This window comes from Adiantum capillus-veneris, chromosome 22, assembly GCF_014529385.1.
Source record: "Adiantum capillus-veneris isolate H3 chromosome 22, ASM1452938v2, whole genome shotgun sequence".
Lineage (NCBI taxonomy): Eukaryota > Viridiplantae > Streptophyta > Polypodiopsida > Polypodiales > Pteridaceae > Adiantum > Adiantum capillus-veneris.
The window spans coordinates 141684249-141699961 of NC_140952.1; positions in this window are offsets into that span (position 1 = coordinate 141684249).

Here is a 15713-nt window from a genome sequence, read left to right on the forward strand (position 1 = left end):
TGTCCTTTGCATTGCAAGGAATTGCTTCATGATGGAAACTCGTAGAGTTTTCCATGTCTTTGTGGCCTCACCGTTGCCATGAAGGGTAGCCCACCATTGACGAGCAAATTTCTGGAAGTGCATAGCTACATGGCGTAGCTTGGAGGACTCCATGAAGACCTCATCTCCAAAGGCCACATTAAATTGTTGGATGAAGGCCAATACTTTGTTGGTGGCCAAAAAGTGCCATCATAGGTGAGAAAAGAGATACTCTTTCCTCCCTCTTTGAATTTCTTGAGCTTTTTGGGACCTTCGCCATGCTGGGTAAGTTTGGCGATGTCCTCTCTTCTTGTATTTTCTAGGAGAATAACTATTACTTTCATTGGAAGAGGAGGAATGTGAAGAAAAAGGAGAAGAGGGTGACCTCTTTCTTGGTTTTTTCTTCCTTTGTTTCCTCTCTTCCCTTTTGGAATGACGAGGAGAAGGACTATGGGTTGACCGTTTCCTCTTGGGAGGAGTTGGCGACAGTCTAGACCGCCATCTTCGTGGAGCCACATCTCCAGAGGAACTTATGGATTCACTTCTTTCTCGTTCTTTGGATTCCTCCTCTCTTATGGGAGAGAGTCTTCTTTCGGGAGTCTCATCAAGAGGCCTCCTAAACTCTCTCTCCTCTTTGAGAGGAAGGGAAATCCCATAAGCACGAAGTTGTTGAGTAACTTTGGCTTGCAAAGTAGGGTTGCCCATAGCTTGATGCAACCTAGTAAAACGAGATAATTCATAAACATGGGGGCATCATCATTAGCACCTTCATGTGCGAAATCAAAGTTATCAATGTTCATTCTACTGTCTTGGTTATTGTCATCCATGCTAATTATACTTATGTGTTTACTTAGTGTATCCTTTGGCAATTCAAAACCTTAGTTGCTACTCCTATTAGCCTTTGAAAATAGGCACTTAAGTATCTACACCCACGGCTCGAATTGGTTAATTATAGAGAGTAGTGGGGTGGGTCTAACATAACAGAATTGCCAAGGGATAGCTCCTTTTGGACTTATTATGGCTCAATAATGATAAAGCCGTAGGCAAGTCTACAAATGCCCCATTATTAAGACCAAAGCTCCTGAGGTCTGCACCATAACCCACATAGTGGGCTCAACAAAACCGATAATAGATCTCAATCCCACTCACCCTAATATAATTAACAAAATCAACCATTAATAGGCTACTTAAGGACCTCTCTTCTTAAGTAAGAAAAGAGAAACCAAACGCTCTGATACCAATGTAATGGGAATGGCCTATGAACTTTAAGAATAATAGAATTAGAGTGAGCATTTTTGTGAGATCACTTTGAGAACATAGAGGGTGAACTTAATTGATGGTAACAACATAAACATAGTACTTAATTAATTTGGCATGAATATACTTTTGCAAGAGAGAGAGTATTAAAAAATATGACAATAGTTGAGGATCGGATTTACTTGGAGCCAGTCCCCCTTCCAAAAGGCGTTTATATTATAGATTCTCCCATCAAGAGAGGCTTGGTACAATACAATCTTTGTGTTCCTTGTGACCTTGGTGATGCTATGAAGATGGAAAGATTCATGCATTACGAGCATAACATAAACTTTGCAAAAAGCAGTAACTATCCCAAGCCTCAGTCCCAAGGCCTCAAACACCTAAAGGTGGAGAGAGCTAGAAGGGAATGAGGATAGAAAAGAGGAAGAAGAATCATCCATAGGAGAAAGAAATAGTTCCTCACTTATCATCACTCTTCTTGCTTAGATAGCATAATAGCATAGTAATGAAGATGAAGAAGATGGCAAGTGTAAGCATTGAAACATGGCTCTTGGTTGGATTTGTATTCCATAGCCAAGATTGTTGGTGTAGGCTCTCAACTTCTCAACAAGCTTGGAGAAGGAGTGGAGTTCTTGCACTTTGCACTTCACATAGAGAGAGAGAGAGAGAGAGAGAGAGAGAGAGAGAGAGAGAGAGAGAGAGAGAGAGAGCTCGGTCCACTACCTCTCTCTCTCTCTCTCGTATTATTTAATCATATCATTTGGACATGTGACCTCTTTTTCCTCTTTGAGAGAAAGAACTTAATTATTTATTTTTATGTATCTGAATTCTCATTGGACCCCTTTAAAGACTATCCAATAGGATTCAAGAACACCATGAGGGTCACATGTGGAGGATTTTGACATGTATCTTTTATGCTTCTCAAGTCATTTGGTTTAAATTGAACACTTGAAGCACTTAGTTAATTAAGCATGGAAATCGTTTAATGCCTCTTGAGAGTTTATCTTTGAATTGAACACTTCAGGAACCTTAGTCATTTAAGCATGAGAATCTGGGTTGCATGATTTGTTATTCGACATTCGTTTTATTCGTGAATAATGGTTGATTAATATGTTTCAAAGATTTATTCGCGCGTATTATTTGCTGCCACGTCAGCTTTATTCAAAATAACGTTTTACTACTTACATATCGATCAAAAGACTATCGATTGAAATAGTATTGATCAATTTTGAAATAGTATAAAAAGCCTTGATTTACATATTTTAGGTACAATTCCCTTCACCAAAGTGTCAGGTTATCCCCGACATAGAAAGGTTGAATTGTCAACTTAAAAAATCCTTTGATTTTTAAAGGAAATAGATTATTTTAATTATTAAAACATTAAAAATAAAATAAATGGATAGATTTGAATCATCTATAATTCTAAGCAATAGAAGTTATTCTTTAACTCTATTGTTTTAGTGTAAATAAATAATTCTAAGCACTAGAGGTTATCTTTTTAGCTATAGTGTCTTAGTGAGAATGTATAATTCTAAACATTAGAGGCTATACTCTTAGCTCTATTTGTTTTAGAATAGATACTAAAAGTGAAATTTGATGGTTAAAATCTATCATAGCTATAATATGTGCATAGATGTATTCTAAGCATTAGAGGCTATTTATTTAGCTACAATGTCTTAGTGCAAACGTATAGTTTTAAACATTAGAGGCTATACTCTTAGCTCTATTTGTTTTAGAGTAGATACTAAAAGTGAAATTTGATGGTTAAAATCTATCATAGCTATAATATGTGCATAGATGTAGTGTTAATTCATACATTTTGGAACATATCATTCACTAGGTAGATAAGACATTGATTTAGAAGATTAAAATAAACATTTCTATGTGCAATTAAAAGGTTACCAAAGGTTATTTAAATTGTAATACTTCTATACTTGGTTGTTTGAGCAGGGTCTCCTACTTCTAAATATGGATAAGATATACACATACATGTAGGGTCTTTTGTTTATCATGAACAAATGTTCTTACCTCCATATAGACATAGAATAGGTCCACTTAGTGCCTCTTGGTTTTTATGAGATGATTCTCTTACTTCCAAGTGAGGTTTAAGGTATGAAGTAGGATTCACTTGGTTGTTATTGAGCTTATGCTCTTACCTCTAAGTGAATATGGTCGATCACCTATAGAATTCACTAGGTTGTGATCGAGCGAAAGCTCTTACCTCCTAGTGAATATTAGTCATGCATAGTACTTAGGAGTCACATGGATGTTATTGAGCTCATGCTCTTACCTCTATGTTGATATAGAAATTAAAGACCTCAGTTATTTTAGGGTCAATTGGTTGTGTTTGAGCAGTAGCTCCTACCTCCAAGAGACATAAATAGTGAATGTGAGATGAATCCATTGCTCATCTAGGTTATCTTGAGCAAACGCTCTTTACCTCCTAGTAGCCAGGAATGTCATATCCATTGGTGATTTTTCCTAAAATATTATCTTAATACTATTCATTCATCATTTTAAGTTAGCAAATCATATCTATAACCTTTTATCTTTCTCATTGCACGATATGGTGAAAAATTATAATCATAGTGTATCTATTGATTGTAGGACATATTTTGTTGAAGTCAGAAAGCATGGTGCGAGGAAAAGAGTGGACATATGTGAAAGAAAGTAGAGAAAGGCAATACAGTTTTGTTTGTGGAATGCAGACATTGAGGGCATAAGTGGCACGACGACGCAACTCGCATCAAGGAACATTTATTTGGCACTAGCCCCAATGTAAAAGAATGTGGAGCACCACCTAAAGACATATGGGTCCATTTTGCACGGTACGTAAAGAGATGCAAACATGCAAAAGTTCTTCCTAAGAGACAGAACGGTATGATAAGTGGGTCATCTGTCAACATAGAAGAAGTGAGTGTAGATCAAGAGGACGTGCAAGCTAGCGAAGGACCCTTCAATGGGAACAACCCGAACACCTCAAAGTCCTTACACTTTTTCAAATGGTGCCATGGGAGGGATGGATGCAAGTCCTGGGACATCCAACAGAGTCGCTACGCCTGGGACTCTACACGCACCATTTGCTCAATAGGGCATGCTCGAATTGCATCTAAAGTGGACACAAGCCTTCATGGCTTGTGGAATCCCATTTAATGTCATAAGAAATCCTATTTTCAAAGATGCACTAATGTCAACTGCAAAAAAAGGATTCATCTATCTTGATTGCGATAAAATGCAAACAGAGTATGTGGACAAAGTCAAGAGTAGTACACAAGTGATTCTTAAGCGAACGGTGCTTGACTTTGATCCAGTGTTTGGCTATACCATAGCACTCGACGGATGGATCGGCTGTCAGAAAAAACCATTGATTAATGTCATGGTAATTTATCCCAAAGGTGCAATGTTTTTGGAGGCCATTGATACCTCAATGAAAGAAAAGACATCTCTCTAAAGGTATATGAGCGAGCTATCGCTCGACTGGGTGGACCAAAGAATGTGACAGTTATTATTACAGATAATGCTTCCAACTACAAAGGAGCGGGTTTAGCCATTATGGAAAAGTACTCAAAAAGTACATGGCTTGGATGTGCAGCACACACCCTAAATTTACTCCTAAAGGATATGGGCAGATTATCATTCATAAACATGTCCTTATTGATGCCAATCACATAGTCAAGTTTATATGAGAACATCAGTTTACATATGCTTTATTTCGCTCCAAGTCTCCGTATAAAGCACTTCAAATTTTCTGTACCACACACAATTTGCTACAACATACTATGTTTTGAATAATCTCATTGAAGTGCGAGTGGATCTTATAGAAACTGTTGTAGATTGCCATTGGGAGGCTTGGCTCAGCAAGTATCCAAGCCACCGCGAAGCAGCTCAAAAATGTGTGTCCTTGGTGCAATCTCTTCTCTTTTGGCGGAACATTGACAAACTTGTTGGGGTTAGTAAGCCCTATGTGGAACTACTAAGGGTTGTCGACACAAATAAGTTTGTCATTGGTAAGGTTTATTGGATCATGTCTGAGGCACTGCCTCAAACCAAAGAATACAACCACTACAGTGCAAGGGAGAGAACACAGATTGTGCAACTTGTGGAGAAATGATGGGCTCAGATGCACACACCATTGCATGGTGTTGCATTTGTCTTGAATCTGAATTTTCAGATGAATAGAAAAGCTTCCAACAAAGAGGTAATGAGAGACTTTAGAAACATCTGCTCACAGTTGTTGCCAGGCGACGATGGCATGGATGCATTTTAGCAGAGGGTGGATTATGCCAATAGGGAAGGAAATTTCGGAGATCCCTGGGTTCCTAATAGCGTAAAAAGGTTTCTAGGCCCAGTATGGTGGAAAGAATATGGAGGAGACGTAGTTGAGTTACAACACGTGGTGACCGGGTGCTTTTGATCGCGACATCCAATGGTAGCTGTGAGCGCAATTGGTCTTCTTATGACTTTGTGATCTTGCTCGTGCCGCAAACCTTGTGTACATATTTTGTAACATGCATCTCATTCATGCACCCACGAAGATAGCCACACGGGCAACCGAAGTACACTTTGGAGTGCTTCAGACTCATGAAATGGTGGCGAAACAAAGGTGTAGCAAGGTTGAGATGGAGCGAGAAGTGGCTTCAGAATGTTCAGTCAATGAAGAGGTTGATGACCTGGTGCCTGTGGATAGATGGAAAAATGTAAACATCTTTTCATGATAATGTATCTACTCTATCTCACTGTAGCTCACTATTGAGCTATATATCTCACTTTTTTGAATTAAGAGCAACATGCACACCTTTGGACACTGTATAAGTCTTCTCCATTAAGTTTTTTCAAGTATTGAGGAGAGTTTTCATAAACGGAAGTATTGAGGACATGATGTGGCAACCAAATAAAATAACATTAACACATCCTAAACAAAATGACATCTACAAACCAAATTCTCAACAAAGTCATCAATTAGCAACTCCAAAACAAATTCATTGCCATAAACATAAGAGAATACAATGCGCCTCAAAAAAGGACAAGGTAATTTTCCATTAAAATTTCCGTCAACATTGGGAGGAGCATATGGGGCTGCCATTTCCTGTTGAATCACATGATAATAAAATATTAGATCAAAATGATAGATACACATTGATTAAAAACTACAATCAATGGTACAATCAATGTTCAACATACACAAATTTAAAATTCACATCTCTCTCATCACTTGACAACACCAATGTAATAAAATAGCATGAAATTTCAAGACAATGGACATGAGACAAGACAAAACCATTTCATTGCAAAGTATAAACACATTCTCAAATTCCAAGGTGTGATTTCAATCATTGGATGGCCTCAAGCATGCACTATCTGGGAGCGTGCGACCAACACGCTTAATGCCTTGTAACATGATGAAGAGATCATGTGAGGACTTGCACTGGGTGGGATTGGGAGATACACAAGTGCGCAGGACTTCCTGAAAGCGTATGAGAAAAGTGATATAATTAGTTTCATCATCCTTAGGTAAATATTTAAGGAGTTCTTGAATGAATTTACAAAGGGAGTAGATATCTTGGCTACGTGTGTAGACTGGAGGATTTGTGGATATACATTTGGGAGCCACCCACCAATATCGCTTGGCCCAAGTTTCCCTTGTCGATGGGAGAAGATCTGGCAACTTCAAAAATGTGTTCTCTGTGGGGAACAAGATTGCACTACCCCAATCACATACGCCCACATATACTCCAGCTCAACCAAAATGCAACAAGATATTACTTCCATGAACATCATTGTGAGTGATGTTATTCGCGTGCAAAAAGATGAAGATTCAGAGCAATCTATTAATGATAGGCCGTCTTTGAAACCCTTGCTCATGGCCACATTCTTCCCTTCCTTTTGGAGTCTCTCTAGCTAGTGGTCGAGGTTTCCACCATTCCGCATCTTGAAGATGAGGGTGGGAGCTCCCGTGACGTGTCTTGCCAATCCTAGAGCAGCAATGATTCCACTATGAGTGATATTCATATTTCTCATGCAGCACTATGTCATTGGCACTCTTTTGGCCATCACCCTTTACTAGCTTGTCGCCGTAAAATTCATCTGTGAAGGTCTCATGATTGACTTTCACCTTTGTGACCATGCCGTATCTACCTTCTCCATGCTTGCACTTTGTGGAAATTCAATGCAAGCCATGCGCATGATGACGAGGTTGCATGGGTCTAAGCTTCCCATATTTGGCATTGGGACATTGCTAGAGATTGGTACTTCCGAAGTGGTAGGCACTTCAGGTACATCCTTGGGCTCTTGTAAGCGCGGTCTCTTTCCCTGTTGCTTCATGCTTCTATAGAGGACCTGTACTTCCTTCATGCGGTCCATGAAGCCAGACTTCCCTTTAATTTGCTTGTCAACGGTTTCTAAAACTCTACAAACTTGCCCTATGATTCGACTCATGTCGTGGCCCAACCGACCACCTATAAGGGCTTCAATTCCACCTGAAGCACTACAAAATTTTGCAACTAGTGCTGCATATGTAGCACTACATAACTCATCCAAAAATGATTTGTACGAGGACTCTTGCAAGACTTCCTGGAGGTGATCACTTTGTAATCCACAAAGATGAGTGCATACGAATTCTTTGACATATTTGCTTTCAACTTTTGTTATGCTGCCTATCGTAGCCATGATGTGCATAGAAGCTAAAACTAAGAAACAAAAAACCATAACTTCTCATCAATATAATGCAACAGTCATTCTTTGCAACCTATATATGCAACACAACCATGAAGCAATCACCCTAAACCCTAAACCGCAGGTCTGCATGAATGTAATTTATGATTAACATACACAAGAACGTCCACACAATTATGCATGATGTTAATTATGATTTTTCATATCATAAAAAAATATGTTATGATTTTTCAAATAAAAAACCTCGCATGTATGAGATGCTATCAATAGGAATGAGACAAAGTCATACAAATACACATTTTGTTACAAAATACAAAGAGCAATGTAAAGCATGGTGACACGTGTGTATCCCTCTCATTGTAAGGATCTAAGCAAATCCTAAGCACCAAACGTAGGGGTTTTATTCTCGTTGTAAGAGCAAAGGATAAACATTCAATCCAGACGTTGAGAACGATCACGCTTAAAAAATCAGTAGCTCATCAGATAATGGTTTTTTTGTCCACAAATCGTGTCTGAGAGAAACTCCTCCCGTTATAAGAACCGAAGATCGTGACGCAAGGAGTAGTTTAAAGATTACACTTTTCTCATTATACAGACCTACTATGTAGACCTATGAATCATGTAGTCCATGAATATGTATATTGAAAAGTGTATAGTCTAATGACTCACTAGATAAAAGAAGTATTTTCACGAATCGTGTCTAGGAGTAACTTCTTCTGTTGTAAGAACCAAGGCTCAGACGCAGGAAGAAGTATGAGTTTTTGTAAGCTCACATTTCATTGGGGCTTATTTTATCTAAAGCATCGTACAAAGTAAGAGTGTCGTGAGACATATCAAACAAATGCATGTGCTATCTAATGGTCTCCTAAAACACCGTACAAAGTATGAGTGCCGACAAGCATATCAAAACAATGTACGGTGTTATCTAAATCCTAGAATATTGACTCAAGTAAGAGTGCTACAAAGCATATCAGAACAAGAGTCAATATTTTCTAATTTTTTTCTAAATTACTATGGGAGTAAGATATAAAATCAGACAACTCATAGTAATTTCTATACCCTAAATTTTAAACTGTTATGTGACTAAGAGGGCCCAAAGGCGTATCTGAGACACATACAGTTATATAATCACGTGAAAATAAAATTTAAATTAATTTTATAAAAATGCAAACGTGAAGAGAAAAGATGCTCACCAATACGCGAGGCTGACCTGCTCAAAAAACGACTACAACCTATGTGAACTAAGGGGAGAGAGAGAGAGAGAGAGAGAGAGAGAGAGAGAGAGAGAGAGAGAGAGAGAGAGAGAGAGAGAGAGAGAGAGAGAGAGAGAGCTCTACAAGCGATCTCGATCAAAAATGTATCGAAGAGTGACGTTTTTATTTATTTACGATCTACAGTATTGATCGATAGTCTTTCGATCGATTTTGATATCGAATGATATAGTGTCGATCGAAAGACTATTGATCGATACAGTATTGATCGAAAGAATAGAAATATTCAAAAATACCACGTATTATACAAAATTACGCAAATAATGATGATTTATTGGGTATACATTGCATTATTCGATTGAATAAATGCAACCCAGATTAGTAACAACCTTTTGCCTTTGCTGTGAGATGGATATAGCATCTTTAATATTTTGGAAAGATTCTTGTAGGTCGTGGCTATATTCATCTGCAGCGAAGATCTTCCCATGTACCTTAAGTAGCATGACACTTTTTTATCTTCCCTCAATTACCTCAAAAGATGCTTTTCTTGTGGATGTATGTACTGTGTTATTGTAAGCATACTCCACTAAAGGTAAGTACTTCTCCCATTGGGACCTTTGATCTACTTCTGTGACATAAGCTTTTAGTAGATCAAGAATTGTTAGGTTAGCTATCTCACTTTGGCCATCCGTTTGCGGGTGATAGGCCGAAGAGAAATTTAGCCTTGTACTAAATTCTCAAAGAGACCCTTCCAAAAATTGCTGGTCATTCTAGGATCTCTATCCGACACTATTGCCATTGGCAAGCCGTGGCACTTAAAGATTTGTGATATAAAGAGGGTTTCCATTTGATGGGCGTTAATAGTCTTTTTGACAGGTATGAAATGCGCTTGTTTGTTGAACCTGTCTACTATTGTCCATATTCCCGTATTCCCATGGATAGAATTAGGCAATCCAAAGATAAAATCCATGGATATGCTCTCCCAGGGTGAATTAGGGATTGGCAAAGGTTAAAGCAAACCAGGTTTCTTCCCTCTATCAAACTTCGTCTTTTGGCAAACCACACATTTTGAAACATACTCTTGTATGTTCGATTTCATGGTAGGCCAATAGAAGTACATTTATATTCCTCTTAGGGTAGCTTGAATCCCTCTATGCCCCGCATATGGAGGAGCATGAGATTCATACATTACTTTCTCATGTAGTGAGTTAGTAGCGCATAGCCTATTACCATAGAGAAGATAACCATCTTGTAGGGTAATGGTTCCTCTTTCTTCCCTAGTGCAAGGGCTAACATCACCTCTTTAAAATCAAGATCGATAGCGTACTCATCTATCATAGAAGATAGATCATTGTGAGTTGCTATGGAAACCGCATTCGCTCTCTGTCGTCTTGAGAGTGCATCGGCTACTTGATTATGCTTGCCAGCAATGTGAGCAATATGAAAATGAAATTGCGAAAGGAAATTTTCCCACCTCATTTATTTGTTTGAGAGCTTGGTCTGCATCATGAAGTACTTTAGGCTTTGGTGATCCGTCCGCAGAATGAAAGGAGTCCCCAATAATAAGTAGTGCTTCCACATGTCTAAGACATGTAGAACTGCGAGGAGTTCCTTTTCATATATGCCTAGAGATTGCTTAACGGGGTCAAGCCTTCGACTTTCATAGGCTATCGCGTGCCCTTCTTGCAGCAAAACAACTCCAAGGAAATCACCACAAGTGTTACATCGGACCTCAAATGGCTTTGAGAGGTCCAATAGTGTAAGCACAAGTTGAGAGATAAGCTTCTCTTTAATGTTTTTGAAAGCAGTGTTCTCCTTGGTAGACCATGCATACTTAACGTTCTTTTTTGTTAGGTCATGCAATGGTCCTGCTATGAGTGAGAATTTTTCTATGAAGCGTCTATAATATGCACACATACCTATAAAGCTTCTTAATTCATGCAGATTCTTTGGATTAGGCCATGCTTTTATTACTTCTAACTTTGATGGATCCATTTGGATGCCATCTTTAGAGATAATATGACCTAAACACTGAATCTCTTGTAAGAAAAGTTCACTTTTCTTTTGATTTATGTAAAGCTTATTCTCTAGCAGAACTTGAAAAATTACATGGAGGTGTTGTTTGTATTCGTCTAAGGAATTGGAGACTACTTTGGGTCTATACCTTGCACTTTCTTTCAAAGGTGAATCTGGGCTTATCTTGGATTCATTTAGGTTTACTCTATTCTGGAAACATTCAATGTGATTGATGGGTGAATGCCCTGCCACCCAAATTTTTTTACTCTCAGGCGTCGCTATAAGCGTCTCTATATAAAGTTCTACAATGTCGCTATAAGCATCACTATAGAAGGACTGCACTTGTTGCTATAATCATCACTATAGGCGTCGCTATATAGCGACGAGTATAATGTCTCATATAGCGACGTTCCCATAGCGATGCTTTTAGCGACTATCTTAGCAAGGCCGGAGATTAAAAAAACCCAATCTACTTTGGTCGCTAAAAGCGTCACAAGTGCACATAACCTCTTGTAGTGCAAATTTTTGAATAAGTGCAAAAAATAAAACCAGGCTAAGTGAGGATTAGAAAAACCTTCATGTTTAAATAGGGATAGGCAACCTCCTTATCTCCATGCTAGGTTCAACATGTCCCAGCCACTGCAACAAGGGGAAGGAAAGAAAGAAGGAATCCCAAGTTCCTGCAATGAAATAGGAAAATCATAGGACTTTGCCCAATTATTTTTACAAGTATTTTACCAAAGGCAAGGTAAAACTGAGGATCATGCAATGTGTCATGCTTTTAACTAGTCAAGCCATGGTTTTGAAGAGAGTCTTCCAAATAATAGGTCTATCTTTTGATAGGATCATAAGTAAGGTAAAGGCAAGGAAACATCCGTGCAATCCTACTAAGAGGAGGTGCAGACAAACTTGAGTATTGTAGAAATGTGTGTGTGCATGCGTGCATGCATGCGGTGCAACACACCAACCTGGAGAGAGAGAGAGAGAGAGAGAGAGAGAGAGAGAGAGAGAGAGAGAGAGAGAGAGAGAGAGAGAGAGAGAGAGAGAGAGAGAGAGAGAGAGAGAGAGAGAGAGAGAGAGAGAGAGAGAGAGAGAGAGAGAGAGAGAGAAGGGGGGGTTGGGTTTGCAGGTTGGTAGAATGGGTAGCCTGCATGGTGAAAGGCTTACACTGATGTGCGGGGAGGGATTGGTGTTCTGGGAGGTTGAAGTCTAATCAACGACTCCCACCTCCTTTTTATCTCAAACTATTGGAATTTTATTCCCATAAGTGACATTCATGAATCAAAACTATAGATGCATACCTCTTTATATGCTATTTGGTGTCTTCCTTCCGACTTTTATTCGCTTGTAAGGGTGGATATAGAGGTTGCTATCAAATACATTTGCTACTATTATTGGCTCTTATTATTCATGAGTATTAGGTGGAATCTTTTTTAGATTCCAAAAAGCTAAACTTTTTCCTTCCTAACACGACAAGCTGTCTCAAGGAGCCCCCCCCCCTCTTGCTCCTTCCCTCTGCCTCTCTCCAGTGACAAGCACATCGTCCCCCCATGCTTATCCTCTAAGCATGACCTGCCCTATATGAGGTAACCTAGTTATGTAGAAGATACATGCCATCATCTGAGAGCGAGGGACAAACAAAGGGAGAGAGACCTTCCCATCTTCCCCATCCTATAGGAGATGTGCACATTTGTAGACCACCATGCAAGAGCGAGACGAAGACAGGGACATAGAACTGCCTATCGTGCCTATATGCTAGCGAGTCGCCGCGACGGACGTCCATAGCATAGCTTTCTGGCACTAACATAATGTCAATACTCAGGAAAGTGACTTGGATGGGCGCAGGAGACTCTTTGAGGGTGTCAATTTCAAGAAGTGAACCTACAAAATGGCAGTATCTCTAGCACATGCAAATCCATCACTCTAGGATTTGGTAACTTGCTTATGTCCTATGCCACCACACTCAATCATTAACCTGTTTTGGCACTCGAACGATGTCCAAATGCTACAAAACTTTAGGAAGAGGTCTAAGACACTTATGGGCACTAACCTACCAAGTTTCATCACAATTTGGAGGTACCAAAATCACGATCCATCATGATCAAAGTCGTGGAAACTGCAGCAAAACATACCAGAAAGGTCGCCTTAGGGTCTAGGAACACTCTCCTATGGTCAAAATGTCAAAAAAAGTCATTAAAGCACTCAAAACAATAGATTTAGCCTACTAATGCGTACGCAGTCATAAATCACAACAGAATCGATAATGATTATACTTGAATGAAAGAGCAAGGACAAGGAATACAATGCAAGTTTCAGAATTGGAATGTAATTACCAAAGCTCAAGTCATGATGATTACAAGTTGCAAGAGAGTAGCCGCTCTCAGTCGTATGCTTCAAACTCAAAACTTGATAATGATAATGTGTCCTTTTTCCACTTTACAAAATAACCTTTACTTAGGACTCTTTTAGCCATTGGCCGACTTAACAAAATTCAGACTCCATTCAGACTTTACAACTTAGCTTCTCAGAGCTTTCTCATCTATAATCAAAGACTGGTTATAAGGCTTTTTGAAAAAAATAATGAAGACATATCAAAATTTTGGGCTCAAGGGGTCAAGTCAAAGGGCGCATGTCTGGCTTGACTTCCAACATTCTCCCCTTCCTAGTCTTTGCACACCCTCGTGCAAACTGTCTTGGTTTGTTGCTTAATGTCTTTGCCTTACTTGGACAACCGCTAGATGGAGCTGAATGTAGCTTTCTTCAATAGTCCAGTGTATGCTTCTCGAGTGTATGAGTGAGCCGCTTGAATTTTTTGTCCGTGCTTCAATTTTCACTTTTGCTGCCAACTCCTTGAAGGGATTGTTACTCAAAGTGCTCTGATAGGTAATATGGCGAGCATACAAATTCTTTATCATGGGGTTGAAGATAGATGAATCGACTTCAAAGAAACCTGTCATGATTGCCTCTTCAAATGCTTGCATGTAGTGAGAGGGCAGGAACATGACACGAGCATATAACCCCATGATAATATTTCGGCTCGAAATTTATGTCTCCAAATTTCAGCATAGCTGTCTACTGCCTTCTAGGAAAACTTGCCATGGATGCTCCACCGCTTCTATGTCCTCAAATGTTGTGATGCGCGTGATGATCATCTTTGCAATTTTCACTAGCATTTGGCAAGCCAAGTCAGGGACATCCTTCATTTGATTTATAACTCCTTGGAGAGTACTGATCATATACTTTTTTGATGGGAGGAAATTGTTCATTGGCTTGGTGCGGACGAGGTTGTTCAATACTGCTGACCTTCGTTGTTTCCATGTGTAGAAAGTATCCCACGATCACCTTTTGTTGATAGGACCATATGTTGGATCAATCCTTAGATATTGCGGTGCATGCTTGTAGTAGGTCTCATCTGTGGGATATTTCTTAAACCACTTCTTCCTCCAGAGGGGTTGGTTCTTGAGGATCTTTGAACTTGATTAGCCGTTCCCTGTATCCCCCTTATGATTGGGATCAAGACTAGACAACATCTTCTTTTTCCAAAGGAGGGCCTCTTGTCTCATTAGTGGTAGAGATATCATTTCATGCCCATGGTTTTTGAAGACCTCATCTGGGGTGATCATCAGAAGTGCTGCCAACTCCAGCACCTTTAGTTTATAATGCATATATTCTTTGAGGAACGGGTCGCGCACTTCTAATATCCACCTTTGAATCTCCTCTCTGGCATCTATTTTATCTTTTGTGTCTTCAAATTCATGTAGCCCTACCTCTGTAGAAGTGCTTGGTAGTCCTACAAGGAGAAGGTCCATGCCCATATGCTCTTTACTCGTTGTCGGAGGTACTTCTACTGATATTGGCCGAGCCTTTATGGCACTAACAACCATATCTTTTTGTTGAAGAGCCAGGGCGTGTGTAGCACTTTGTGATTCCATCTCTTCCTTTGCTTTAGCCAATTTCTTTCTTAGCAGCTTGATCTCATCAGCCTTTTGGCTTTGAATTACCTTGTGTCCTACGGTCATGATCTGTCGGTCATAGTTTTCCTAAGCTAAGGCCTCCTTTAGATCTTTGAGCTCTTGTAAAGTCGAGGCAGGAGCTGATGATGTAGAAGCAAGAGCTGGGGTGTCTTGCATTGCCAGGAGCTACATGAGTGTTGTTTTGACAACCCCATAGGATTCCCCTAGCTTGACATTCTTTTGCCTTTTCTTTTCAAGTTCTTCTTCCAGCCATTGTTGCTCAACTTGTAGATTGGTGTTGGCTTCATTAAAGGCTTGAGATTCTTGATAATATAATGGGTAGCATTTTCTTGCTCTTGTTACAACTCTTCAATCTTGTGTTGTAGCTTTTGATGGGACTCCATTGCCTTTCCTTCTTCCGCTTTGGTTTCCTTTAAATCCAATTCTCTAAGGTTGTTTAGAGCTCTTTGGCACTAGAATTGTAATTTGATGTGCTCCAGGTGCTCATCTATATTGAATAAGTGCACCATTGTCTATCCCTCTTCTAACAAGGCTTGAGAGCGGGGATAGCGATTTCTTATGAGAT